Consider the following 27,487-nt stretch of genomic DNA (forward strand, 5'->3'; position numbering starts at 1 on the left):
AAACAAACTGAGGGCCTCAGAGGGGAGGGGGGTGGGGGAATGGGATAGACCTGTGATGGGTAGTAAGGAGGGTACGTATTGCATGGTGCACTGGGTGTTATAGGCAATTAAAGAATCATTGAACTTTACATCGGAAACCGGGGATGTACTGTATGGTGACTAACATAATAAAAAATCATTAAAAAAAAAAACTTGCCCTATTGTTTCTTATTCCATTTCACAATTGACAGAATGCGTGTTAGGTTAACGGAGAACTCACAGGTTCTCGTATTTGGGGCATCTTTTATTCTTTAGGTCTCAAAGAAATCTTTCTAGGGGCATCAAACATCAAGCTGCTGGCAAATGAAAAGTCTACATGAGAAGACAGCCACAACAAAGGAGAGAGGCTGTATGTTCTTGGTGTTCATTGCCATGTAATTAAATCTTCCTTATGAACATTTTGGCGAAAATGAGCTAGGTAGAAAAAGTGCACTTTTTTAGACTTGATTATCTTGGATTGCATGAGAGATTCTGGGAAGGAGCTACTGACGCCAATTGACTACCCTTTCCCTTTGTGCTGAACATTGTATGAAGAGATCAAAGTCTTGGATGTAATCTCTTGCAGGGCCACTTAGCTGCATTTTCTTCCTCAGTGCCTACTGAACCTCTAAACCTTGCCAGACTTAATAAATGAGAGCTGGAGATTTTGAGAAGCCCAACAAGACCATATAAATGGCACCAGGGCAGATCTATTTGCCCCACTCAAAAAGCAGCAGCATAACATTAGAGCAAATTAGAATGCATTGCGCTTAGTTCATGGACTGCAGGCTGAGCTGGACTGGGCTGAGAATCAGGGCATGGTGCCTATTGTAAAATCAATGGGAGAAGAAAAAAAAAAAGAAATAGAAATAGAAAATGTGCTGAGTCAGGGGCAGAGATTAGGGCCACGATTATCCATGACAGTGTTGGGATGTGGCTGCTAAAGAAAGTCACAAATTAAATTGATGGGAACCCAATAAATATGTGCCTAGCATCAACTGGATCTTCTCTCCTCCCCAGCAGACTTCGTATATCCGTACATCTTTGTTCTCTTGCATCTATCTCTTTCTCTCTATCCTTGCTCCCTCCTTTTCCTTCATTCATTCTTCCTAACCTAGGTGCTGAAAATCCAGTGGCCAATGAGATTTTTATCCAATGAGAATGCCTTCTCCCTTAACCTACAAATTTTCCGTGTGTTTTCCATTCTAAAGGGTTTCTTACTTCAACTGTGTTCTCCCATTTTGGGGAATAGTTTATAACTATGGCTAAAACTTCCTTAGTATCCATTCACTCTTTAAACAATCTTTGCCACTAAAGCCTTTTCTGCAATCCTGGTCTCAGATGTCCCAAGTGATGTGATGACCATTTGGGGATATGCAGCAAAGGAACACCTTCATATGTGATAACTCTCCCATTCATGAGGCTTAGTGGATGCAGATTTCTTTGACCCTTTATTCAAGTTGAAGAGGATCAGACTTGTCCTTCTCCCTGTGAGAGTGTGAGTACATGATCTAGGTCTGGTCAATGGGGTTGGTCAAAAAGGCAAAAGGAACTTTGATTTCAGAGAGAATAAAGCAAGGACACAGAGTCAGTTAGAAATTATTCATAGAAGCAGGGATGAGGTTGAACTTTCTGGTTAATGCAGTGAATACGTCAGAGGGGTGGACCCCACAGCAATTCTTCACCAGACAGTTCCTTGGGCAAAACCCTAACCATGTTCCCTAATTCCCAGCGTCTCTGGTTTCTGCCAATGTTCTTAATCTGGTTCTCATTCTTGCTGTTTTGAGTTATCCAATATTCTTCCAATGCACCCTTTTGTTTTCTTTTCTCTTTTCTTTTCTTCTTTCTTTCAGATTTTATTTATTTATTTGAGAGAGAGAGAGAGAAAACACGAGCAGGGGGAGGGGCAAAGGGAGAAGCAGACTCCCCACTGAGTAGGGAGCCTGATGTGGGGCTCAATCTCAGACCCTGGGATCATGACCTGAGCCGAAGGCAGACACTTAACCAACTGAGCCACCCAGGCGCACCTCAATATACCCTTTTCTGAAGTTAGAGTTGGTTTATGTTCTTTGCCACCACAAACCCTGACTGATAAAGATGTCCTCCTCACCATGCAAAGGACTGTTCTCAATTGCATCCTCCCTAAGCTCTTTGTAGCATTTGAAACTTCCTAAAACTTCTCTTGTGTTGTCTTTAGTTACCCTATACTCTCTGAACGTCTTCCTATCTCTCTTATTATTCCTTCCCTATACTTTTTATGGATTATTTTATTTCTCTCATTGTCTCTCATTCTGTCTTGACTTTCATTTCTCTATTTAAGGTCTCTCCAATGATTTCACCCTCTGCTATGACTTCAGCCAATCTTTAAGCTTAGCCATCTCCATCTTTATGGAACTCAGCATCACGATCTGCCCCTACCTCTACTCTCTCGGTCATCTGGATGCCAAACCTCAGAAGTATTGTTGATTCTTCCTTCTCCCTTCTCCTCTTCATTAATTTTCATGTTAAGTCTTTGCTTGTTGCCTGATGAACTCACAGGAGAAGTGGTGTTCTCCTTTCAGTGTCCGTAGAAAGGTTATGGTACTAAATGGTCTCTAAGATCTGTTTCCACTCCAACAGCCCACGATTGTATACATGCCAGTGCTGCAGTGGATGCTGCCTCCTGCTATCATCCCCTTCTTTCCATCCCTGTTGTCACCATTGCCAAAAGGTTACCACTTGGCAATCTGGGGAGCATAGAGCACTGGCTCAAAACAGAGGTTCTGAAATCAGGATCAGTTCAGGCTCTGGTTCTGCCTCCACTACTTATAAACCATAGACTTGGGCAAGTTGCTTAACTTGTCTGAGTCTCATTTCCCATTTCAGATGGGAATACCAATAGTGTTTACCTAATAGGGTTGTTGTTGTTGGGGTTAATTGAAATAATACCTGTCAAGTACTATTCCTGCAATCTAATAAATGCAAGATAAATACTAGTCATTCTTATTAATTTTTCCTTGGATTGTCAAAGTAACTTCCCAATTGTCCTGCCATCATTAATCCATCCTCCATTCCACTTCATTATACTTCACTAAGCCTAGTTTAATAAAGTTGTATACTTTAATGTACTGAATAATAATTGTAAAACTCCTCTAAAACACAGATTGGGTTTTTTATGCTCCAAAACAATTCCTAATAACTCCAAACAACTTACCTTGACATAACTTTTCTTTAAGTCACTCAGTCTCTCAGTTTCCCAGTTCTCTATTCCCAAGAGCATAGCATATTTTTGTGAGCAGAGGATATCAAAGACAGATAGCTCGCAAGCCTGTAAGTGGGCTCACCTAATCAAATGGCAATACCTGGTCCAATCAATGCTGACCAGAGGATGGGACCTTATGATCTACTGTCCAGTCAGCTAGGGCTTTGAGTGGACCAAGTCTCCTTAGAAGGGACTGTGGCTAGGCAGAAAATACTTAACATCTCCAGTACAATAATATTCTTCTCTGCTCTATCCCATTACCACCTATAGAATGCTTATCCATACATCCAAGTCCAATTCAGTACTACCTCCTTCAGGAAGTTTCTGCTCATCCTCTCAGCCAAATGTGACATCTGTCTCATTTCAGTTCCCACATGCTTGGTTTGCCTCTCTGTATAGCAGTCATCATATCCTATTTCCTGTTACAAGGTCCTTGTTTCTTCACTCATATACACACATCTTCTAACAGCAAATAGACTGTATTCTCCTCGAATGCAACTTCATACTTTGGATTTTTTAAATATAATTGACAACCAATTTGCTTAGGGTCCTCAAGCATCAGGGGACCACCTGCATGAAAACCACCTATGGCACCTGTTATAGATTCCTTGACCCTGTCCCAGACCTAATGAATCAGAATGGGAAGGGGAGCAATGCCTAAGAATCTGCTTACTCTCAAGTCTCCCAAGAGATTTCTACATACACAATTATCTGAACTCTCCACTCAAGCAATTGTTTACTCTCATGAGCATCAGCAGCTTTCCACACTGTAAACCATAGAAAGAACTGTGACTAGCTTTGAGCGACACAAGACGGCTCCCATTCATGGCCTAAGCAAGCATACACTCCTCTCCCCAGCCCTTGCCACTCATCTGGACCTCCCAGTGCACACGATGTCCTGTCTTCACCATAGCTTGTGAAGAGACTCTGACGGCTTTTCACATGACAAGAGCAGCTGCTATTGCCTGCAGCAGTTTTGTAATTGAAGCCCGGGAGAAACGCCTAAGAATGATGTGTTGAGCTCTGCTCCTAGGTGCTGAACAACAAGATAGAAAAACTTAGTCTTGCACTTTCCCACCTTGCTGACCAAACATGAACTTTATGGTGTCTCAGTGAGGTTGGAGGATAGCAGGTGGCTAGAGTGTTTTGGGTGTGTACAGGCACCATTAGCTTCTCACAGTATAGATGGGAACTCCTCTGTGGCTTAAGTTGGAGCTTAGGCTCTAGGACCAGGATTCTATAGCCCAGCTGTTCATCAGAGTCATGTGGGCTCCTTAAAAAAAAATCCCCATGCCCAGACTGCATCACAGATCAGTTAAATTAGAACCTCGGGGGGGTGGGACCTGGCATCAGAACATTTTAACTGCTTCACAGCCAATGCACAGGCGGTTAAAAATCCTCTGTTCAACAGGAAATTAATGCATTAGTCGACCTACAGGAATTAACAACCTCCACTCATAGATCAGGCAAAGCCAAGATGGCAAACATGGCAAAAACGTGAAACTTAAACCTGGCAAAATTCTGACACTGCCAGATCTGAAACAGTGGCTTTCTCAGCCCAGGTGAAGCATCTTGCCAACGTAATTCAAATTCTGTTAGACATGGGATTTTATGATTGGCACTCTGAACAGCTCATTCCTTAGTAAAATGGAAAAAGCCTTTTGTCACAGAGGTTACAGGAACCCCTTGGGCTATCAGGGCTCTCCCCTCGGCCTGTGGGTTCACAGATTTGTAGCGTGTGTGCCTGTTTGTGTTTTCATACCCTTTCTTTTCAAAATGGTCGTTATTGAATTTGACAATAAGGAAGGCAAGGAAGAAGTGATGGAGTGCTGCCATACAGTCTTGTCTGTTTCTATTTGCCTTAATAATTATTTGTCAATGGCATCATGTCAGTTTCTAAGCACTTACTTGCTAAGGGCTGGATGGATAGTATCATGCTCAATTCCGACAACTCTGTGAGATAGGTGTTATTCCCAATCTACAGATGAGGAAATTGAAGAGCACAGAGATTAAACTTGCCTGACATCTGATTGAATCCAAATCTACCTGACCTAAAAATCCAGGCCCTTACCCACATAATACTGCCTCTTAGAGCATTTTGGTGATCAGACGCATGCCTCTTACCAAATGGCAAGTATTAATAAGAGGTACTTTTTACCTTAAGGAATACCAGAAAATACTTTACTGATCAGACCTATAATTACAGTTTATGGATCTCTACAGATGCACAATGGTCAAAATTGCTAAGGCAAGACTATGCCCAAATTGGATGCTTAATAAATGTTTGTTGACAAATGGATGAGTGGACAAATGATGGATAAATCAATGTATGGATGGATAAATAAATTAATGAGGTATCTAATGGCAATCTATACTATGTTTCTTTTTAGATTAATTTCCTTGGAGGAGAGAAGGACTTTATTTTTTAAACCATTGCGTCGTGCCTGGCATAGTGCCTGGCACTCACCATATAAGTACAGGAAAAAGTAAGTACAGGCCATGAAATCCAAAATTATTCTCTTGGTAGAATTTGAAAAAAATTAATTGTATTTTAGTATCTTCCCATAGAGTAAGAAGGCCTACATCTTACTTAAATCCAGGAAAAAAGAATACCAAAGAAGTGGCTGAAAATTGAAAATTGTTGGCAACTTTGCACTTTTTTTCTATAAAATAAGCATCCATGCATTTGGATAATAAAAGTTTTTAAATATAGTCAACTCTTCAACAACACAGGGGTTAAGGGCTCTGATCCCTGCACAGCAGAAAGTCCACATATAACTTTGGACTCCCCAAAACATAACTATTAATAGCCTACTGTTGATTGGAAGCCTTCCCAATAACATAAACAGTCAGTTAACACATATTTTGTATGTTGTGTACCATATTCTTACAAAGTCAGCTAGAGAAAAGAAAATGTTATTAAGAAAAGCGTAAGGAAGAGAAAATACATTTACAGTACCGAACATATATTTACTGAAAATGTCTGCAAATAAGTGTACTCTGCAGTTCAAGGGTCCCATGTTTTTCAAGGGTCAACTGCATCTTTTCCACTTCGATTTTGTTTCTCAGTGTTGGGTATGCAACATTTCAGGGTTAACCCCATGAAAGCACTCTGGAGACCTACAAACAATCACAAGGTTACTTCAACTGTAGGAAGGCAAGTGGAATTCTGTTTCCCATACAGAGAGCTCATACAATCTGATAAGCGCCAGACCCCTCAGAGTTGGAAAGTAGAAGTGTTCTCGTCTCCAGAGACACTTCCAGATGATTCCACTTCACCCTACACTCTTCTTCTCTTTGGTTCACATGGTACAGACTCCACCATGCCCTACCCACCTCAGGATAACAGTCTACAGATCACCTCTTTGCTTCCTGCTCCCACCGGCTGAAGGACCTTCCTCTCTACGTGGCTCCCACCTTTACCTTTGAAGATCTCATTATGCAAGGGCATAACATCCCTACATCTCGATTCCTTAACCTCCTGATTCCTAATGATCTCCATTCCTCCAACAGCCACCCATTGGTTACACCCTGTACTCGTTACCATCAGAAATTCATCGCCTCACAAATCACAAGTTCAAACATTCCATTTCTCATCCATGACCTCCCTTTTCCAGGTTTCCTGCTTGGCCTCATTGAGGTTTTAGATCCATGGATCCTTCCACGTTGGTTCTTTTGGGTTTTGTTTTTGTTTCTGTTTGTACTTTTGTCCTCCCTTCCCCCATACCAACTTAGATTCCTGGGCCCATCATTATAATTGTCCTGTTGCAAATATGCTGGGCTTACCTGACCTCTTCTTTCACAGCATCTACTTACAGGACCCCAGCCCCGGATGAACTTCACCATCCACCTCCCCCGTGTCGGTGCCTGAGCAGCTGAGTGTTGTTATAAAAGTCACAGGACCAATCCAGGTTAGTAGCACAATAAAATCTCAATTACAGATTTCAGTGGGTGGTCTACATGGCCCAGCAATCTTACTTTTGTTCTCTAGAAAGTTTGAGTTCCCATTCTTCCCAACTACTGTTTCTCTGACCCCCTTTGCCCCTTGCTCTCAGAAGACCACCTGTTGCAGACATTGTAGTTTTGTCCTTGTTGATGAAATCCTGATTTTATTTCAGTGACATGGAATCCCATTTGAGCTAAGCCAGCAGTTTTTAACCTGTGTTATGGGAATCTTCAAGGGAACACAAAGACTTTCCAAGGGAATATGAGTAAATTTTTCTGCACCGATCCACCTGAAAATGCTCTACTGGTCCTCTATTCTCACCTCCCTCTGGCAAGTACCCTTTTTTGACTTTATAGAAGAAATTCATGCATTTCACCTTTTTAAAATCTTACTGCGGGAATTGGACAGTGATGTAAGCTCTGAGGCAGTAAATCAAGGGATATTTCAAAATATTATCAGAGAAGCTTTCTCTAATTAAGGCATCATAAACTTATGATAGGAATTCATGTCTTTTTTTAACAACTTTTTTCAAAGATTTTATTTATTTATTTGACAGAGAGAGAGAGATTGAGGGCACAAGCAGAGAGAGCAGCAGACAGAGGGAAAGGGAGAAGCAGGGTCCTTGCTGAGCAGGGGCCTGACATGGGGCTTGATCCCAGAACTTCGGGATCATGACTTGAGCCGGGGGCAGCCGCTTAACCAACTGAACCACCCAGGTACCCTGGAATTCATGTCTTTATAATATATTTCATTAGAAGTGAAGCATAATTTTAGAAATAGGGCATTTGCCCTATATCAGGATATTTTGAATTATGATATAGAGTATGGCAGTGGGAGGGATGACAACTTTCATTTAATGACTTAGAAGAAATGTTGACGGTGGTGTACCTTGTTTTATCCTTGGCAAGGTTGCAGAACTTCTCTCTATCTTGGAATTCATGTATTCAAGATTGTAAAAAGCATGCTGGCCAGTACCATTCTGCATGAAAGCTAGTCTCTGAATCTTCACCATGCACAGGAGTGAAAAATCATCAGGTGAATACTTTTCTTTTATCTGTGTCTCCAGTTGTGCCTTGGTTGCATATTTTGTTGGATCTCAAGGAGAAAGAGGTGAAAAGTTCTAGGCTGACTTCCCACAGGTAAACCATAACAGCTTAGAGTAAAAAACCGTGAATCAGGGGCGCCTGGGTGGCACAGCGGTTAAGCGTCTGCCTTCGGCTCAGGGTGTGATCTCGGCGTTATGGGATCGAGCCCCATCAGGCTCCTCTGCTATGAGCCTGCTTCTTCCTCTTCCCACTCCCTCTGCTTGTGTTCCCTCTCTCGCTGGCTGTCTCTATCTCTGTCGAATAAATAAATAAAATCTTTAGAAAAAAAAAACCAAACCGTGAATCAAAGTTAATGTTTTATTTATTTGTTCAGACTAGGAGGATAACATTTTCACTACTATTTACCAAAAGATTCTTGAATATTGTAAATCCACATTCATTTTTCCTTAAGTGAACATCTTTAGCTGGCTGTCAGCATCAAACACTCCCTTGTTAGTTTATTTATACCTACCATCCTTGCACATGTTTTGGACTCTCTCAACAGAAGTATGCAGTGGATTCTACTATGCACTTAACAACTGGTGCTACAACATTGTACAGCCCCAGGGAGAACCATTCCCAGGCAGTCCCGTTGACAACAATCCTTGATCCTTTGTAAGCCTGAATGGACAAGGGCCCGTTATCTTCTGCCCCTCTTTCTCTCTTATTTTCTGTAACTTTGCACAGAGTGGATTATGAAAAGTAGAATTTCTATTTATGTACAAGTTTAGGACAATAAGTTCACTAAACGCAAACTAGGATGTAAAGCTATCTTCATCCTCTCGGATGAAGATATTCAATTATAACAATTCTAACTCCTTAGTCCTGGGCTTTGTGTTAAGGGAGAAAACTAGACCTTTACTTGTTTAAGCAGCTTTTGGTTGGATATTCTGTTACTTGCAGCGAAAGCATCCCAATCTGACTCACCTTCTTAATTAGTTTCTCACAGAGAATATTGCATTCATCAGACCATGCCTCCCAACCCCAATCCCACAGAATTTCCTGGGCCCACACACTTTTTCTCTCCTTTTTCCCCAGTGGAAGAGACATCTTGCCTCTAACTGAAAGCCATTCAGCCACTTGTGGTTCGCCTTCCAACTGAGGCTCTCGCTCTAGTAGTCATCCTCTCTGTTTTGCATCTTCAGCCTGTTATTCTCCACCCAAACTTTCCAAACAATATTCAAAGCCTCTTATATATTCCACCCTCAAACAAACAACAAATAGAAAATACCTCCTTTGTTGATACATCCTTCTCTGCCTGTATTCCTATCATTCTTTCATTTCCAGCCAAGACTCACAAGCCTTAGCCTCATTCACCATCTCAATGTCCTTTCCTTCTTCTATGCCACCAATCTATAAAAAAAGGCTCTTACTAAGGTTATTGTGACAGTTATGTAACTAAATTCAACAGTTGCTTCTCAGTCTTATCATACTGAACTTCTTAGCAGCATTTGACACTAGTGACTTTTGACCAGTTCTTAAACCATTCTCGTTTGTCTCCTATCAGACTGCACATTCCTGGCTTACTACCACGACCGTGGCCAAAGCATCTCAGAATCCTGTTCTGATTCCTCCTTCTCAAGCCACTTCTGAATGTTGGCTCTCTTCATGGCTCTCTCCTGGCCTTTCTCTTTTTCTTTTGCTCTGTTTGTCATTCCAGAATGATCTCATCTGTGTAGGCAGCTGACTCTTAAATGTTTATCTCCAGTCTAAACTTTTTGGGAGCTCCATCTTTGCACAGGTGATTGCTAACTTGACTCTCTGCTTGGAGGGCTCATAGGCACCTCAGACATAAGATTTATAAAACCAGACTCTTAATCTTTACCCACTTAAATGTGCTTCCCCCTTTGGTCATCTACATCAATAAATGACATCTTAATTTTCCCAGATGGTCTTGCTAGAATACTGTGTGCATGAACCTTGACATACCCCCCGGTTAAAAATTTTTTCTTTTATTTAAATTAAAATAAGTTAACACAGAGTGTATTATTAGTTTCAGGGGTAAAATATAGTGATTCATCAATTGCATATAACACCCAGTGCTCATTACATCAAGCGGCCTCCTTAATGCCCACCACCCTGTTACCCCATCCCCCCACCCACCTCCCCTCCAGCAACCCTCAGTTTGTTTCCTATAGTTAAGAGTCTCTTATGGCTTGTGTCCCTCTCTGATTTCATCTTATTTTATTTTTCCCTCCCTTCCCCTATGATCATCTGTTTTGTTTCTTAAATTCCACATGAGTGAAATCATATGATAATGTCTTTATCCGATTAACTTTATCCGAAAAAATTATCTGAAAAATTTTAATCTAGCTCCATCCACATCATTGCAAATGGTAAGATTTCATTTTTTTGATGGCTGAGTAGTATTTCATTGTGTATATATATACCACATCTTCATCCATTCATCTGTCAATGGGTGTCTGGGCTCTTTCAATAGTTTGGCTATTGTGGACATTGCTGCTATAAACATTAGGGTACAGGTGCCCCTTCAGGTCACTATATTTGTAACCTTTGTAGAAAAACTTAGTAATGCAATTGTGTTTTTACATTTCTTTGTGCTTGACATAGCCCTTACCTTCCATCTCACCTCCCTTCTTCAATCCTAACTTCAATTCCAAATAAGACATCACCAAGTCTTACAAATTTTACCTCTAAAATATCCCCTGTATCAATTCACTTCTGATTGTTTCCACCCTAGCCACAATCCAAACCACCACAGAATTTTACCATAGCTTTTTAACTGGTTTTCCTCCATACTTTCTCTAATCCATTCTTCACACAAGAGTCAGGCAATGATTGAAAAGATAAAGTTGATCATGTCATTTCCCAGCTTAAAATAGCCCTTCAATGGCTACCCATTGCACTTGGATAAAACTCGGCTACTTTGGGGTTTTTTTCTTTATTTTTTAGTCAAGTATAATTAATATACAGTGTTATATTAATTTCAGGTGTACAATAAGTCTCAGGTATTCAACAATCCTATATATTACTCAGTGCTCATCATTATAAGTGTGTTCTTTTTTCCTTTAATAGAGTTGGTACACAATTAGTTTGGGGTACACAACTTAGTGATTTGACAAGTTTACACATTATGCCCTGTTTACCGTAAGTATAGCCAACATCTGTCCCCTTACATTGCTATTACAATATCATTGACTGTATTCCTTGTGTTGTGCCTTTTGTTCCTGTGACTTATTCATTCCGCAACTGGAAGGCTGTATTTCCCTTTCCCCTTCACCCATTTTGCCCAACTTTCCACCCTCTTCTCCTCTGGCAACCATTGGTTTGTTCTCTGTAAAAAAGTCTGCTACCTTCGATGTTGTCTTTCAAGCATTGCATAATTTATCTCCCTCTTACCAGCCCAATCTCATCACGTGTCTCTCCCGTTGGCTCACTGTGACCCAACCACATTAGCCTCCTTCAGTTCCTTGAGAGTGCCAAGTTCTTTGCTTATTCAAGACCTGCTTAGTGTATAATGCTATTTTCCAGGCTTTGCCTTCTAGTCTAAATTTAAATGTCATTTCCTCAAAAAGTCCTTTCCTAATACCCCAATCCAAGTTTTACCCCTGCCATTACTTTATACACAATGCTTATCATTGGCTGGATGCAATTTTCCCACTTTTTTTTCCTATTTCCAAGAGTGCTCCTACGAATATTTTTACATATGTGTGCAAAAGTTTCCCTAGGGCAGTGTTTTTCAAACTGGGTATCCCAATCCATTTTTTTAAAAAGAAGGAAGAAAAATAAATTGAGAATAGAATAAAAATACTAGAGTGCATTGCATGTAACAAGTGTAAGCTTAGTTTTATCAAACTTTTATTTTAGTTGTGTGTGTGTGTGTGTGTGTTAGATTACAAGGTAAAAGAGATTTATTACTGCAGGTCAAAGTAAAAAATGGATGGAAAGCCACTCTTCCAGGGTACATTTTAGGAATGTACATCCTGGGTCATAGTGTCCAATTATAATTTTAAACCCAAATATATAGTGGCGGGAAAATACATACATATATATATATACATATATATATATATATAATATAAAATACATTATATATAGTCTTAGAATAAAATATCTTACAGACTTTATATAAGAGGTATGTTATTTATGTAGAAATCAGTGTTGTTTAAGCACACAGAGCAGTGACAGAAACCAGGAGGTCTGAAGTTTTAGCATGCATTTTCTTTCCATAACTTTCCACATCACCAATTTACATTATGGCTAGAAATAAATCCTTCATGTTTATTTAAACACTAAAAGTGCAGAACACATTTATTTTATTGTGTAAAACTCCACTGGAAAAAGCCTGGCTGCTTAGGACAGTAATCCCCAATCCACGGGCAAAATACCACGTCCATGTGCTGTTTTCTATTCTTGGTTCCACTTGGTGCACCGCTGCCCTTTCACCCACCTTTACTGCACAGCAAAGACCTGTCACCGTGCCAGCCCGACCAAGCCGGAGCAGACAGCTGCCTCTGCGGAGGCCTCGAAGGGAACCGGAGGACCATCTACCCTGAAATATCCACCCAGTGCCTGATTGCCCACTGTTTGGTGTCCGCCGGAAGACCCCTGTGAAAATCCAATGCTTTACCGAGGAGGAGGTCGCATTTTTAAACCATTCGTTTTCAAAGCAGGATCAGGACCTTGAATGTATGGGATGGAAAGAAATTAGCGCCTCCAGCAGGCCGAGGTGGGAAATAGCCACGGAACCTTCTGTGAAGAAGCAGTTCCCCAGCAAGATGTGGAAAAGTAGGGCTGGAGACAAACTCTTCCTACCCAGCAGTTTTGCCGTGCCCATAAATACTATGCCTGTTACTGTGGGGCATGTTGGAAGCACTAGGACTCAGAGGCTCGTGTCGGCTCTGTTTTCTCCAACCTCGTGGACACGCTGCATGCACCATGAGGCGTCGGGCACTGCCCCAAACTCACCCTCAAACACCGTGTCCCAGAAGTCAGCATTCGGAATATAGAAACCAGCCAAGTTTCGGATACCCGTCTGGCTTATGTGTCACCCTTTTACTTCTATTGTAATTCTCTTTAGGACTGGCCTGACCCTTCCTTTAGCCAGCTTTGTTTTTTCAATCATCTCCAAATAGATACTCCATTTCAGGGAAAGTTGTACTGCCCTGTAGCCCAAGCCAGCAAGAGAGGAGGAACGCTGGATTTCAAAAGCAATAAAAGAAAACAAAACCAGAGAGAGAACAGGTCTGTTTCTTGGGACACATCAACCTTACACCATGCTGCCGGAGTCATTTTTTATTGAAGATGACAAACAGATAAAATCCCTCCATAGCTGATGCAAGTAAGAAGTCTTCTGGTAAGAACAGCAGTAAAGAGAACTCAGGTCCAGGCTGGGATTGCTGGGCCAAGATTCCGTTGTGAGGGGGGAGTTGTGAACAGTCCCCTTGCCTCAGACATATAAGACTTGACTTGGTTTTGCTCCCAGGAGTCCGTGAGCTCTGAGTTCGGGGGCAGGCGGCCAAGAGGCAGAGTTCCTCATCCTCAGAGCCCATGACTACTTCTGCTTCTTCATCACTCACTCACTCATTCACAAGGTGTGGATTAAACTCACTCACAATGAGGTATAAGCGACAAATATGGCTCCTTGTTTGGTTTTTTTTTTTTTTTAAGATTTTATTTATTTATTCGACAGATATAGAGACAGCCAGCGAGAGGGAACACAAGCAGGGGGAGTGGGAGAGGAAGAAGCAGGCTCACAGCGGAGGAGCCTGATGTGGGGCCTCGATCCCATAACGCCGGGATCACGCCCTGAGCCGAAGGCAGACGCTTAACCGCTGTGCCACCCAGGCGCCCCAAGCTCCTTGTTTGGTTTTGACCCTCCTCCTAGAAATTCACAATGCACTTTAGCACATTGAAATATTGACAAGTCCCACAGAGAAGGAACCGTCTAACTCTGTTCTATCCAAAGTGTCCCAACGTATCTGACCATGGACAGAGTGCCCTCAGAATAACTTAACATTTTAGGGGGCGCTAGCCCTGTGAGAAACATGTTCCTTTAAGTTAAACGAATGCATCGCTCATTCATTCATTCTTCCAACAAATAGTTACTGAGGCGCAGTGTATGCCAGGCTCCAGTGAGTAAGATGGGCACCTTCAAGGGGCTTCTAACAGTGTTTGTCTTCCCCACATTAATAAAACAGTCACACCGGTGACGACATGGCTGAGACATCTGAAGACATCTGGAGGCAGGTACTAACCAGATGAACGGGGAGGAGGTACAAGGAGAACAACGTTCTAGGGAGAGGGAACACAGGGATAGATGTCTGGCATTAGGAGAAAGCATGTGCTATTCAAGAAGCAGAGGAAGGGTGCGCGTGGGTGGCTCGGTCAGTTAAGTGTCTGCCTTTGGCTCAGCTCGCTGATCCCAGGGTCCTGGGATCAAGCCACATTAGGCTCTCTGCTCAGCGGGGAGCCTGCTTCTCCCTCTCTCTGCCTGCCTCTCCCCCTGCTTGTGCACATCTCTCTCTCTATGTCAGATAAATTAAACCTTAAAAGAAAAAAAAAAGAAGAAGCAGAGCGAGAACTTTCTTCCTGTTTGAGGTTGAGGTGGGTTGAGGCCAGATCACGTCAGGAAGCTGATTGGGAAAGGGTTTGTTTTGGCCCGAGGGTCCTTCTCGGTTCCACTAAAATCACACCATCTCTGTGCCGCTCAGCACTTGCCAGGTCCGGGGCACAGGCTCTATCAGGCCATTGCACAGCAGGCATTAATGCCCTTGTTTTCCAGAGGAGGAAACAAAGGTCAGAGAAGCATGTGACCTTCCCAAGAACACACAGCTACTTGGGTCAGAGTCAGTATTGAAACTCAAGTCTGTCTGAGTCCAAAGCCATGTCCTAAACTAACACCCCCCTGAAGACAGCTGCCTGCTCTAAAGGTCTATGCCATCGTGCATTGCCTCTCTGGAGCCCCTAGTCCCTAAAGGCTTCTGTGCTCTGGGGAGAACCCAGCCAGAGAATATGACACACACATGTCACAATCAGTGGTAGAAAGCATGGGAGTAGGACACCAAATGACACCTTTCAGGACTCAAAGTGCAATTAGCACCAGAAGTGGACACAATTTTCCACGTCATGTTTTAATGCAGGCTGTACTCCCATGGATAGAAGGGAAGACCAGGGTGCCCTTTGGAAGTCTTGGTTTTCCTGTGTTTCTGAGCTCTGAAAGGTGGCAGTGGCCTTTAAATGCCCCCAGAAGCAGAAGCTTATGGCATCCCATGGACCTCCGTCCCAGTGCTGCAGACCCCAGACCCCATCGGGGAAGCTCCAGGCCACTCAGAGAGAGGAGAGGGGTTGGTGATGTGAATATGGCCTGAGGAGACTCACGGTTGCCAAGAAGTGCTTAAGGTTGGAGGATGAGGAGAAGAGGAGTTCATCTTAAGGCTTTTTAGAAGATCTAAGGCTTCATCTGAAGAGTAAAACCATGTCCTCAAAAAGCCCTAGGTCTTCTCTACTTCCTCTCAGGACTTTCTTAAATGTACAGTGGCAGACAGGGCCAGAACCCCATGCTCCTGACATCCTCTATATCATACAATCGTGTGTGTGTGTGCATGCATGTGTGCACACCTGTGTGTGTGTGTGAGCACACACATGCTTGCATGTGCACACACTACGTTTTCCATCTGAGCATGTTGCATCCATACCTGCTATCACCCTAACAGCCTGTTGAGTTCCAGGAATCCTAGAGCCTCTTATATCTAACAATGGTTCCCGCTGGAGATACCCCAATGAAATGTCATCTTTTGGTGCTCCCTTGGGCTCGCCACACAATGCCCACAGTGTACACAGGGAGATAGTGGGAGACTCCAAAGGTGCAACTAATTCCTACAGATCCTACCTGCCCTTCAAACATTACTGCCCAAAGAGTGACCTCTTTGTCGGGCACAGGCTTTCACAACAAATGGATCTGAATTTGATTCGTAGTCTTGCTATGTGATCCTGGGCAAGACATTCAGCCTCAGTTTCTGTATCTGTGAAATGGATCTAATACCTTCCTGCTGGGATGGTTGTAATGATTAAATGACCACATATAAATCAGCTCACAACATCCTGGATACATGGTAAGTCCTTCATAAATGGTGATAATTATTTCCTCAGTGACTACTGAGCAGAAGAGATCAAGGGCCTAAGATGGGTAAGCAGAAGGGATTTGCAAAGAAAACCCGCAGCAGTAGTCTCTGGCTGTGGTGACCCCATCCCTGTGCACTCTGATCTCCAATTCAATCTAAGGGTCCCTGAATGGACTGATAAGTGGCCTAGGTTCTCAGCCATCTCCCTGAACCAGGGCGTGGCTTCAGAATTGAGGCCACACAGGGTAATAGATCAGGAATTACCTTCACAGTAGCTCTGCCTTTATCTTCTCTTGACTATTTGATCTTAAAAATAATTTACACTCCCTGCATCTCACTTTTCTCATTTGCAAAATGAGAATAATTATGACACATCTCCCACAGGACATTTGCTCAGATTAATGAGATAATGTAGAAAGGTGCTTTAGGGTATAGTTATGTTTTATGATGGAGACAGAGAAGTAATTGTTCATAAATTTGGCCTCTGCTGGAAAACTTTCAGTAACAATGAGTTCACAGAAAGGATCATATAATTGATCAGTTATAACTGTTTGAAGTTTTTGCCTTACATTAAACTGGATGCCTGGTCTTCGGCTCAACTCTGACGCATGGATTTTGTAGCACAAGTCCCAGACTATATCAGAATCTCTAAGGATAAGAACTGGGCTTATCTAGTTAAAACACCCACGGGTGGCTGAGGGATAGCCAAGACTGCCCACCACTGACCCAGGGATCAAGAATGACCTGCAGATGGGGCAGAATGCTCTGGAGCTAACAATATGATCAAGTTCTATGGATGGCAAGGACAGAAACCTGCCCAGTCTGATTCAAACTCTACCCCTGGATAGGAGTTCATCTAAAATAGGGAAAGATGTATTAAGAAAGTCTCCAACTGACTTAGACCTTCTAGGTTTATCCAACTTAACGTCCAAATGACCAAATCTCAATGCATTCCTCTAATTGTCTCCCCCAGGTGTCTCTATAGTGTCTTGGTGGGGAGCTAGGAAAATGGTTACAGCAAGGTTGGCTGAAGGGCTGGAGAAACTGAACTGGAGAATCAGGCTCAAGGGCTGTCAAACAGGGTACTCAGGACAAGGTGCATAGTGAGTGAGGAGACTTCTCTACCATACTCCACTTGACTTGGACTAAAATGGACACGTTCTAAAGCAATAAGAAACTTTAGCCATTATTAGTTTGTAAGACATTCATCTCGTAGGTCAGGGAAGTGTTTCACCATATAATGTCTTTTGTACAGTAAGTCATTTAAAGTATAGAATACAAGCAATACAATGAAAAAGAAAACATTCTGACTTTTATTATAGCATTTCCCCATGCTCTTCATCTTGGAACATATTTATATATTACATTGCCATTTCATATAAAAATTTTGTTAGTCCCCCAAGCAGAGGAGGAGCCCCTTGAGGGAAGAGATTCTGTCCTATGCAACCCGATGTGGAATTCTGGGTGTTTGGTAAGTGCTCGTCAAATACTTAATGAAACATTAAATATTGTGGGACCTTATACTTTATGCTGCTAACCCTAGGTCCAAGATAGGACTGGCTTGCTTGGAAAGTACCACCCCAGCACCTTATGTCAGACTGTGACAAAACACTCCCGGGAAGCCCCCAGAAGTTTGGCTGCTTTCTATTGCTGCCATCACTTGAGTGACATGTGGATTTCCAGAGTCGGGTCCCATGGCGTTCACTTTCCCTTCCCCTTTTCTCATAGTGCAACATGCACACTGTTGGCTGAAGGATACATACTTTTGGCAAAGAACAGGTTAAGTCACACATAGACATTGTCTTCTCTACTCACTGCACTGAGAGCTGGTTTGGGGCAACAAGCTGTCTCCTGACTGCTACCATGGGTGGGATCCTTCTTAGCTCAAACCTTTGACTCCCAACCTGTCCTGATAATTTGTCTTGCTTGTGCCATTTGGTTTTGAGGTTCCCGATTTCTGAAGGCATAAAGTAACTTCTGCCCAGGACTTTGAATTTCTCTCCTCCTAACCACTAGAGCTCACTGCCAACCAATCTCCTGAAATGTTATCGTGGTGTAAGGCTTGAAATGAAGGTTCAATATTATTTGCTGTTTTGACATCTTATAAAATCCAGAGACCTTCCAGCAGCCTAACTGCAAGTTCCCCTCCCCGCACTCTTCACGCGGATAAGGTCTCTTAGCCAAACAACCCTCCTTATCACGGGGACCAGGCATGCCGCTTGCTTATTCTTGAGCAGCAGCTTTCAGTTCCCTGCACGCCCGCAGAAATATTCAAAGATTATTTATTTATTTATTTGAGAGAATGAGAGAGAGAGAGAGAGAGAGAGAAAGCATGAGCAGGAGGAGGGGCAGAGGGAGAAGCAGACTCCCTGCTAAGCAAGGAGCCTGATGGGGGACTCGATCCTAGGACTCTGGGATCATGACCTGAGCGGAACTCAGACACTTAACTGACTGAGCTACCCAGGCGCCCCCAGAATTATTCAAACAAGCCAGTCACATCCTCCTTTGGGAATTAGGTGGCACCTCATGCTCTTGATACAAGGTCTGCTTCCTCCAGCCCCTGCTTGTTCACTCTGACCCTAAGTGCAACCCCCATGTGGCCCTGTGTGGCATGGAGTGTCCTCTCCCAAGCTAAGTGTGCGTGGCCAGTAAACTGTTGTTGATCTCATCGGTTCGGTGTCGGCTGTCACAGCCATCCCCACAATCCCAGGGCGGGAATCTTTCCCTTCCTGATGGGGTGAAGCAGAGGCTACGCCCACACCATTCCTGTCGGGAATCCGTGGTTATTAGTTCTTGCGCCTTTTTCTCAGCACTGCTGAGAGGCACCTGTTCCCTGCAGATTTTCAACTCCTTCTGCTGCCCTTCTGGAGTGTTGCATGCTGCATTTCCCCAGCCTTGCCCACCCCTGGTTCTTCACACTTAGCAAGTGACCAGCTCTTACAATGCCAACTACAACATGCGAGAGATTCAGAAGCAACTTCTTCCAGTCAATGCAAAGTCATAATCGAGTATTTCACTGTCTTTCTCCGGCAACATTAGCGTTCTCCACTTTTCTTCAGTATTTTCCTACATCCCTCCCACCACTCTGAGGTCATGCACACAGTCTAGAAATAAAGGGAGTTTTTGCTATGGAGATTCAAATGTCAGATCTACAGTAGCATACCTTTTTAAAAAACTCCACTACCCTGAATAAGAAGCCACTTCATTTTTTCACTTTCTTACAACATGGAAGCACATCAAAGTAAGGTCATTGTAGAATGCACTCTTAACTAACCAATCTACTTCTAACCCACAGTTTCGGCAGTAGGCTTTCCACATGCCCTCAGGAGTGCTGAAGGGAAAAGAAAAAATACCTAAATGAAGTTAAAGGTCAAATTGGGGGAAAGATAAAACATATTTGGCTGTCAAAGTGTTCATGGGCTGTTAAAAGTAGTACTTACAAAAAAGACAGATATATGCCCCAATAGAAATATTCCTATAGAAAAGGCATCAAAAGATGGTTAAGGAGTTAACAAAAGAAAAATCACAAACTACCGATAGTTCTAGCCAAAAGATCCATCCTCTCTAGCAAACAAGTAAATGCAAATTAAAGTAAGACCAAGAGACTAATATTTTCCTGTGAAACTGGCAGTGAGAGGACTCTCCTACCTTGTGAGTCTTGGTGGAAGGCTTCTCTTCCCATAGGAGGTGCAAACACCCAGGACTGTCATTCCCAGCCTCTAGGTTTGGGCACTCAGATGTAGTGACCCAAGATCGTGTGTCCGTTGCTTGTCACGCCTAGAAGATGGAAGAGAGCAGAACTTTCTGGCTGCCACAGCAACATCCAGTATCCAAGAGCCATCGGGGCAGCGGTGCCAGCATGGTGTCTAGTGGCAGTGGCAGTGGCAGCAAGCGCGGGCTCCCGTTCCACCTCAGTGGTGGTAGCAGAGGAGTCCTTGCCACACTGGGTCATTGGTTAGACGTTGGCTGGGGCTCTGGCTGCCCAGCCTTCCTCCATCCCTGCCCATTACCCAAGCCTGAGGGTCTAGCTTTCCTGACACATCTGTGGGCTGTCCAACACCTTGCAATAAATTCCTGCCATAATTTCTGTTGTTTGACTGCTAGAGTAATATATACAAAAAGCTCTCCCTAGTAATTTCTGGATATATCTTAAGTAAATAATTAGAAGTGCACATTTAAGTAAAAGGATATCCTCCTGTGCCCTGTTTAGAATAGCAGAAACGTGGAAACAATCTGAACGCAATCTCTCTACATAAGGAATTGGTTAAATGGGTTATAATATATCTATAGCACAGAATATTATACAATAATTAAAAATCATGTTCATAAAGAACATTAAAAGATGTGAAAATACTCAATACTAAGTTTATTTTTAAAAAAGATTTTATTTATTTGACAGAGAGAGAGAGAGCACAAACAGGGGGAGCGGCAGGCAGAGGCAGAGGGAGAAGCAGGCTCCCTGTGAGCAAGGAGCCCAATGCAGGGCTCTATCCCAGGACCCTGGGACCATGACCTGAGCCGAAACCAAGAGTTGGATGCTTAACTGTGCCACCCATGTGCCCCAGGAAACTTGGTTTAAAAAAAAAAAAAAGCCTGGAATTCATTTGTCCGTTCAAGGCAGGAGGTCTGAATTGAGTGAAAGATTAGATGATAAGTGCATGGACTGATGGAGAGGCCCACAGAGGGAGGGTGGAAGATCATAGAAGCAATACAAAGCCTAAACACCTAGGGAACAGAAAGATATCTTCGTTCTCCACTGAGAACATGTTAATTGTCTTTGCCTTATGCTGATGCTGCTCTTAATAACACTATTACAATGGCAGGATGCTTTACAGTCTATGAAGTACTTGCACTTCCCCATATATTATTATTAGGCTCATTTTACTGGAGAGAAAATTAAGCCCTAGAGAAGTTAAATGATTTATTAAATGTCTCATGTTATCTGTGGCAGAACTGGGCCTACAAACCAGGTCTTCGCTCTTGTGACTATTCCTGGAGGTGGCACAGTAAGGTGATTGAAAACTTGGGCTTTGGAGTCCAAGAAACCTGGGCAGGCACCCAGCTCTGCCCCTAACTATATGCACTCAGAGCAATTGCCTCGTCCTTCACAGTCTCGGACTCCTTGTCTCAGAGCAAGAGAGAAAAACACCTACTTTGAACAGCCTCTGTGAAAATAAAAGGTGGCTGTTACTATCCCACCATCTCCTTCACAAGCCAGTGTTTGTTTAGTCTCCCAGGACTCACATCCCTGTTTTGGGTAGAATTGTGTCTTCCCCCAATTCATATGTTGAAATCCAACCCTTAGGACTGCAAAATATGACCTTATTTGGAAATGGGGTCTTTGCAGATGTAATGAGTCATTGAGGTCATACTGAAGTAGGATGGGCCCCTATTCCAATATGACTGGTGTCCTCATCAAGAGGAGAAATTTGGGGCACCTGGGTGGCTTAGTCAGTTAAGTGCCTGCCTTTGGCTTAGGTCATGATCCCAGGGTTCTAGGATCGAGCCCCCTTTTGCGCTCCCTGCTCAGTGGGGAGTCTGCTTCTCCCTCTCCCTCTGCTGCTCCTCCTGCTTGTGCTTTCTCTCAAATAAATAAATAAATCTTAAAAAAAGAGAGAGAGAGGAAGAATGTGGAGACAGATACACGCAGGGAGAATGCCACATTAAGATTTTAGTTATGCTGCCACAAACTAAGCAATCAAAAGCTAGGAGAAAGGCCTAGAACAGATTCCTCCCTAATGCCTTCCAAAGCCGAAACCTTGATTTTGGACTCTGGCCCCCAAACTGTAAGACAGTAAGTTTTGGTTGTTTAAGCCAGCAGGGTTGTGGCACTTTGGTAGGGTAGTCCCAGGGCACTCGAACAATCTTCCACCCACCATGGTGCTGGTGCTGGGTACGTCTGTGTCAGTACCTATTCCCAGTCCCATGGAGGGTGGTTTTGTTTTGTTGTTGTTGTTTTTTTTTTTACCATGATAGCAGTCAGTTTCTTTCTGTGATGCTTGCATCCAAGTTCATTCATCAAATAGGGGTCATCGAAAGGGAAATCTGTGAATGCTGGAGAAGTCCAGATCCTAGGTTTAAAAAACAATTAGTCTGATTGTAAAAGTCTCATTAAAAATATACCTTAGCCTTTAGTGGGTTTAAAGTTGCCATTTACACTTTAACCATCTACCCTGTTAGAGTGGGCTCTCCCTTCAAGCCATACTTAATTCTGGAGCAATAATTCCCAACTTAGAATTCCTGGGGATGAAGCTCAGGGGAATGTATACTTAAAAAGCCTTCCAAGTGATTTTGATGCTCAGTTGGTTTTCTGTACTAAAATGCCATTATTTAATTAGATTTGAAAATATCTCCTAAGAGCAGTAAGAAGCAAATTAAGATCCTAAAGACGTCAAGTACACGCCCTAGCTTCCTGTTGCTGCTGCAACGAATTACCATAAACTCAGTGGCTTCAAACAACCTAAATGTATTACCTTACCATTCCGGAGATCAGAAATAATAAGATCTGCCTGTAGGGTCCTGCTCCTTTGGGAAGCTCTAGGGAGAAATCCGTTTCTTTGCCTTTTCCATCTTCTGGAGATCACCCAACTCCTTGGCTTGTAGCCCTTTCTTCATATCATTCTGACCTCTGCTTGCATCATCACACCTTCTCTGACTCTGCTCCTCCTGATTCACTCCTGTAAGGACACTGGTGATTACACTGTGCCTCGGGGAGTCCGTGATAATCTTCCCACCCCAATACCCTTCACTTCATGACATCTCCACAGTTCCTTTTGCTACATAAGGTAACATATTTGCGGGGTCCAGGGATTAGAGGTGAACATTTTGGTGGGTCCATTATTCTGTTCACCACACTGTAAGAATATTTGCTTTAATATATATATATATATATAGAGAGAGAGAGAGAGAGAGAGAGAGAGAGAGAATTAAAGGAGACTTATTCTTGCGGGATGTTAATGGGTCACACCCTCCCTATTTACAATTCTGGACTCTTTAGACCTATCTACGTTCTGATTTTCAGTTAAGAAAATTATAAGTAACTGGGCACCTGGGTGGCTCAGATGGTTAAGTATCTGCCTTTGGCTCTCCACGTCCTGGGATTGAGCCCTGATTAGGGCTCCCAGCTCAGCAGGGAACCTGCTTCTCCCTCTCCCTCTGCCTCTCTCCCCTGCTCATGCTCTCTCTCTCTCTCTGTCTCAAATGAGTAAATTTTTAAAAAGTCTTTAAAAATAAGAAAAGAAAATTATAAGTGACAAATCTGGAATAAACTTGCTAGAATTTGAATGTCTTTGGAAAAGAAGAGAATATAATCTCTTTCAGTCCATTTTAGTTTCCAAAATTGTAGACATCCCTGGGTTTGGGACATTACAGGATTCCTCTAACTATTTCAAAAGATGTTGTTAACTTTTCAAAAATGTATCAAGATGAAACTTATTTTTATTTACCATAACTTTAAACAAATATAACATATATATTTAGGGCCACAGAAAGGACTGTGTTACAAAAAATTTTTTTAAGCATCATTGTAATATTGCTAGTGGTGGTATAGAAATCATGGGCTGAGTTGCTATATTAATTATCAATTGCTGCTTTAAAATTACCCCCAAAACTTTGTGGCTTAAAGCAATGAACACATCTTATCTCATAGTTTCTGGTCAATTACCTGGGGGGTGGCTTACCTGGGTCCTCTTGCTCAAGGTTTCTTACAGTCTAAAATCAAAATGTTGGCCAGAGCTGCTGTGACTTCAAGGCTCAACTGGGGATGGGTCCCCTTCCACGCTCGTTCATGCTGTTTTGGCAGGATTCAATTTCTCCAGCCTGTTGGACCAAAGGGTTCTGTTCCTCACTTGCTGTTGGCTGGAGGCTGCCCCTAGTTCCTAGCCAAATGGACCTTTCTATGGAGAAGACAGCTCACACCATGCCAGCTTCCTTCATCAGCACAAACAAGCTGGAAGGACAGAGTTCTAGCAAGACAGAAACCACAGCCTTTGGCAACCTAATCTTGTAAGTAACAGCTCATCACTTTCACCACCTTCTGTTTGTTAGATAAGAGGTCCAGCCCGTACTCAAGGGGAGGGAATTATAAAATGATGTGAATAGCAGGAGATGAGGATCATTGTGGCCATCTTAGAAGACTGTCTACTTTAGATGGCTCTGGGATCCTTTCCTTCTATTTCTTTATGACTCCCCCCCCACCCTTTTTCCTTAACTCTGGCTGCCAGTCACACTGGCTTTGTCATTATTACTACAGGAATGGATGCAACTAGCTTTTTGAAATGATCCTGTCGTCTCTAATATGTTTTTAGATGCTGACAAACACTACAATGACTTCCAACTGTATGCGTCATGTTAAACCTCTGTGATCACTGCCTTCCATAAATCATTGGCCATGTGACTCAATCTCCAGCCACCCCCCACTCCTTCCCATAGGTTGGACTAATATCATCCACTTCAAAACCCCAAACCTCTAGTCACACGATTGGTGTTTCTGGCCTGGGCCGCTTCTCTCCTGAGTCACCACGTTTGTTTAAATTATCGAAGGTCCCACTGTTAGGCAACTCATCAGTGTAAACTATCTGGGAACATGATGAATAACAAAAATACTCCTATCACTTTTAAAGGCTACTTCCCAGGAACTAGGGAAAAAGGCCAAATTCTTTATTACACAGGTTGTCAACTAAAACACTGACACATGGTCTCTTCTCACAACATGGCAGTATGGTTTCAGTGGCAAATGTTCTGAAAGAGAGAGAACCAGATGGAAACCATATTGCCTTCTATGACCTCACCTGGAAAGTAATGCAGTATTGCTTCAATCACATTCTATTTGTTAAGGCAGTTTTAAAGGCTTACCTAAGATCAATGGGAAAAGATATAAATCTTCTCCCACCTTTTGATGCAAGAATGGCAAGGTTTGGAAGAGGAGAGGTAGAACTCGAAATATCATAGAGGTCTTTTCTGAAAAATAAAATCTGACATAACCATCCAAGTCTAAAGTCCTCCTGGAAGCTTACAACATCTTTGACAATTCAGTCTCATACTACTTTTCATTCCTGATATCTAACTGCCTCTTTGCCCTTTGCTTTCAATCCAGTTAAGAGAGTCGTGCCCATCTCAAAGATTCTGGGCATACCTTTCCCTCTCTGAAATCTAAACTAATACAAATCCAACCTATCCATCAAGGTGTATCCCTATTGTGACTCTATGAACCCAACAGAAACCCTAATTTAAACTGGCTTAACCAAATAGAGAATGTATTGCCTCAAGAAACTAAACATTCCAGAGGAGAAGTTATCTTTGCACATGCCCCACACAGCTCCAAACTCTCATCATCCTTACTGCTAACAACCATAGAGGAACAGGATGTCTTTCTTCTAATGACTCCCAAACAATTCCTAGAATTTACTCTAATTGGTCCACTTAGATCATGTGTCCAACCTTGCATCAGATTCTGGTGTCAGAGGAAAGAATTATACTGAGAAGAAGAAGTGGTTCTTCCTAAAGAAACGTACATTACTGTTACCAGAATGTAGAAGAAATAGAACTTCAGTTCCAGAGTCAGGGATTATTCATTGCTAGAGTAGTGGAATGTTGAAGATGGAAGGAACTGCAAGGATTGACTCAGCACCTTTGTTTTACGTATGTGGAAACTCAAAATTAAAAAAGATGAAATGACTTGCCTAAGTTGCATACGGCGTCATAGCGTCAGAGCCAAGACTAAAACCCTGTACTCTGACTCCCCAGGCCAGAGGGTCTTTGTATAATCTGATACCTTAATAGACACCAACATTATATTTTAAACTTCAATTTTGTTTTATAAAAAAACAGCAAAACTTGGAATCACATGGGGTTCAAATTCTAACCACTCACTTGGTCTATGAGTTTGGAGAAGTGACTTCACCCTTCTGAACTTCCATTTCTCATCTGTGAAATATAGTAATAACAGCTACCTTGAAGTGATATTGTTGGGATGAAATTAGATACTGTGGAAATAAAGATTCTAGCAAAAAAGGAAGCGCTTAATAAATGGTAGCCATCATTTGTATCTCTTGTCATGTTTAATGGGATTTGATGCATACTATGTTTTTATTCCAAAATAGTGTTTGACTAACGATTCTTTTCATAGGTGTGGGGGTTGTGATTTACATCACCGTGAGCATTTCATTAACTCAATGAAATTTCTTGCCCTTTAACAGCTTCGAACAAATATTGATAACCAAAAAGGATCTATCTAATCCAAATTAGATTGCATTACAAGGAGCATTTCATGGACTTTTAAACACCCTTTTGTAACATTGCCTTTGGGAATCTAAGTGTAGGACAGCAGAAATTTTATGTTATCAGTTCCATGTGTTTCTGTATTTTAGTTTTTGCTTTTGAATTCAGGCAGGACTGACATGTGATGATGAGTTTAGTGATGACAGTCCAAATAGTCTGACTGCCTTTAAGGCAATGTTTATGGGTACATAACCCAGATATGATACACATGACTCACCAGGCCATATAAATCACTGGTATTTTATATCAAGCCAAGATTTTTTTTTGGGATCCCGTGTTTCAAGTACTCACATTGTTCCCTTTAACCTTTCCATGTTTTTGTTGTAATTGACAACACAAAAGAGTTTTGTATGTCTTGCCTACTTAGACAAAGGTCAGTCATTTCCTGACGCCCCCCCCACCACGAGATGGACATATGGTTCTTTAAAAGTCCAGATCCATATATGTTATTAAATATCTTTTCAAGAACTTACGATGGCCATAAAATGTAATCTAAACAACAAATTATTTCTAACCAATATTTTAATTTTATTTTTTTAAGATTTAATTTATTTATTTGACAGAGAGAGAGGGAGAGAGAGAGAACAAGCAAGGGGAGCAGAAGAAGCAGGTTCCCTGCTGAGCAAAGAGCCCGACATGAGACTTGATCCCAGGACCCTGGGATCATGACCTGAGCTGAAGGCTGACGCTTAACCAACTGAGCCACCCAGGCGCCCTAACAGATATTTTTAATGGAATTGATATGACATATATCAGAGTCTGGTAAATGGGAGGTTTGTGATATGTTACAGCAACTATTATTTGCATCCTTCTCTATATTTAACGTCATTTGACA

General features: G+C 42.4%; 2 long non-coding RNA genes across 7 annotated transcripts in view; one reads left to right on the plus strand and one right to left on the minus strand.

Moving 5' to 3' along the window:
* The window catches only part of LOC117796047, a 32,092-nt gene extending 7,901 nt beyond the window's left edge, over positions 1–24,191 (minus strand). The window contains exons 1-5 of one of the 6 annotated variants that reach the window (XR_004620386.1): positions 24,054–24,191; positions 22,848–23,051; positions 22,343–22,445; positions 20,023–20,151; positions 6,243–6,379 (exon numbers count right to left, since the gene is read on the minus strand). This is a non-coding gene — a long non-coding RNA (uncharacterized LOC117796047). Of the gene's footprint in view, positions 1–6,242; positions 6,380–8,507; positions 8,545–12,396; positions 20,152–22,342; positions 22,446–22,847; positions 23,052–24,053 lie in introns of those variants that run through there. The other 5 variants (XR_004620387.1, XR_004620384.1, XR_004620383.1 and 2 more) reach the window with 5 other exon arrangements.
* LOC117796048 lies at positions 23,048–27,277 on the plus strand. Its single transcript, XR_004620388.1, has 3 exons — positions 23,048–23,159; positions 24,176–24,378; positions 27,216–27,277. It is a non-coding gene; the product is annotated as an uncharacterized LOC117796048 (long non-coding RNA).
* The last annotated feature ends 210 nt before the right edge of the window (positions 27,278–27,487 follow it).

The sequence above is a fragment of the Ailuropoda melanoleuca genome, chromosome 14 (genome assembly GCF_002007445.2).
Source record: "Ailuropoda melanoleuca isolate Jingjing chromosome 14, ASM200744v2, whole genome shotgun sequence".
NCBI lineage: Eukaryota > Metazoa > Chordata > Mammalia > Carnivora > Ursidae > Ailuropoda > Ailuropoda melanoleuca.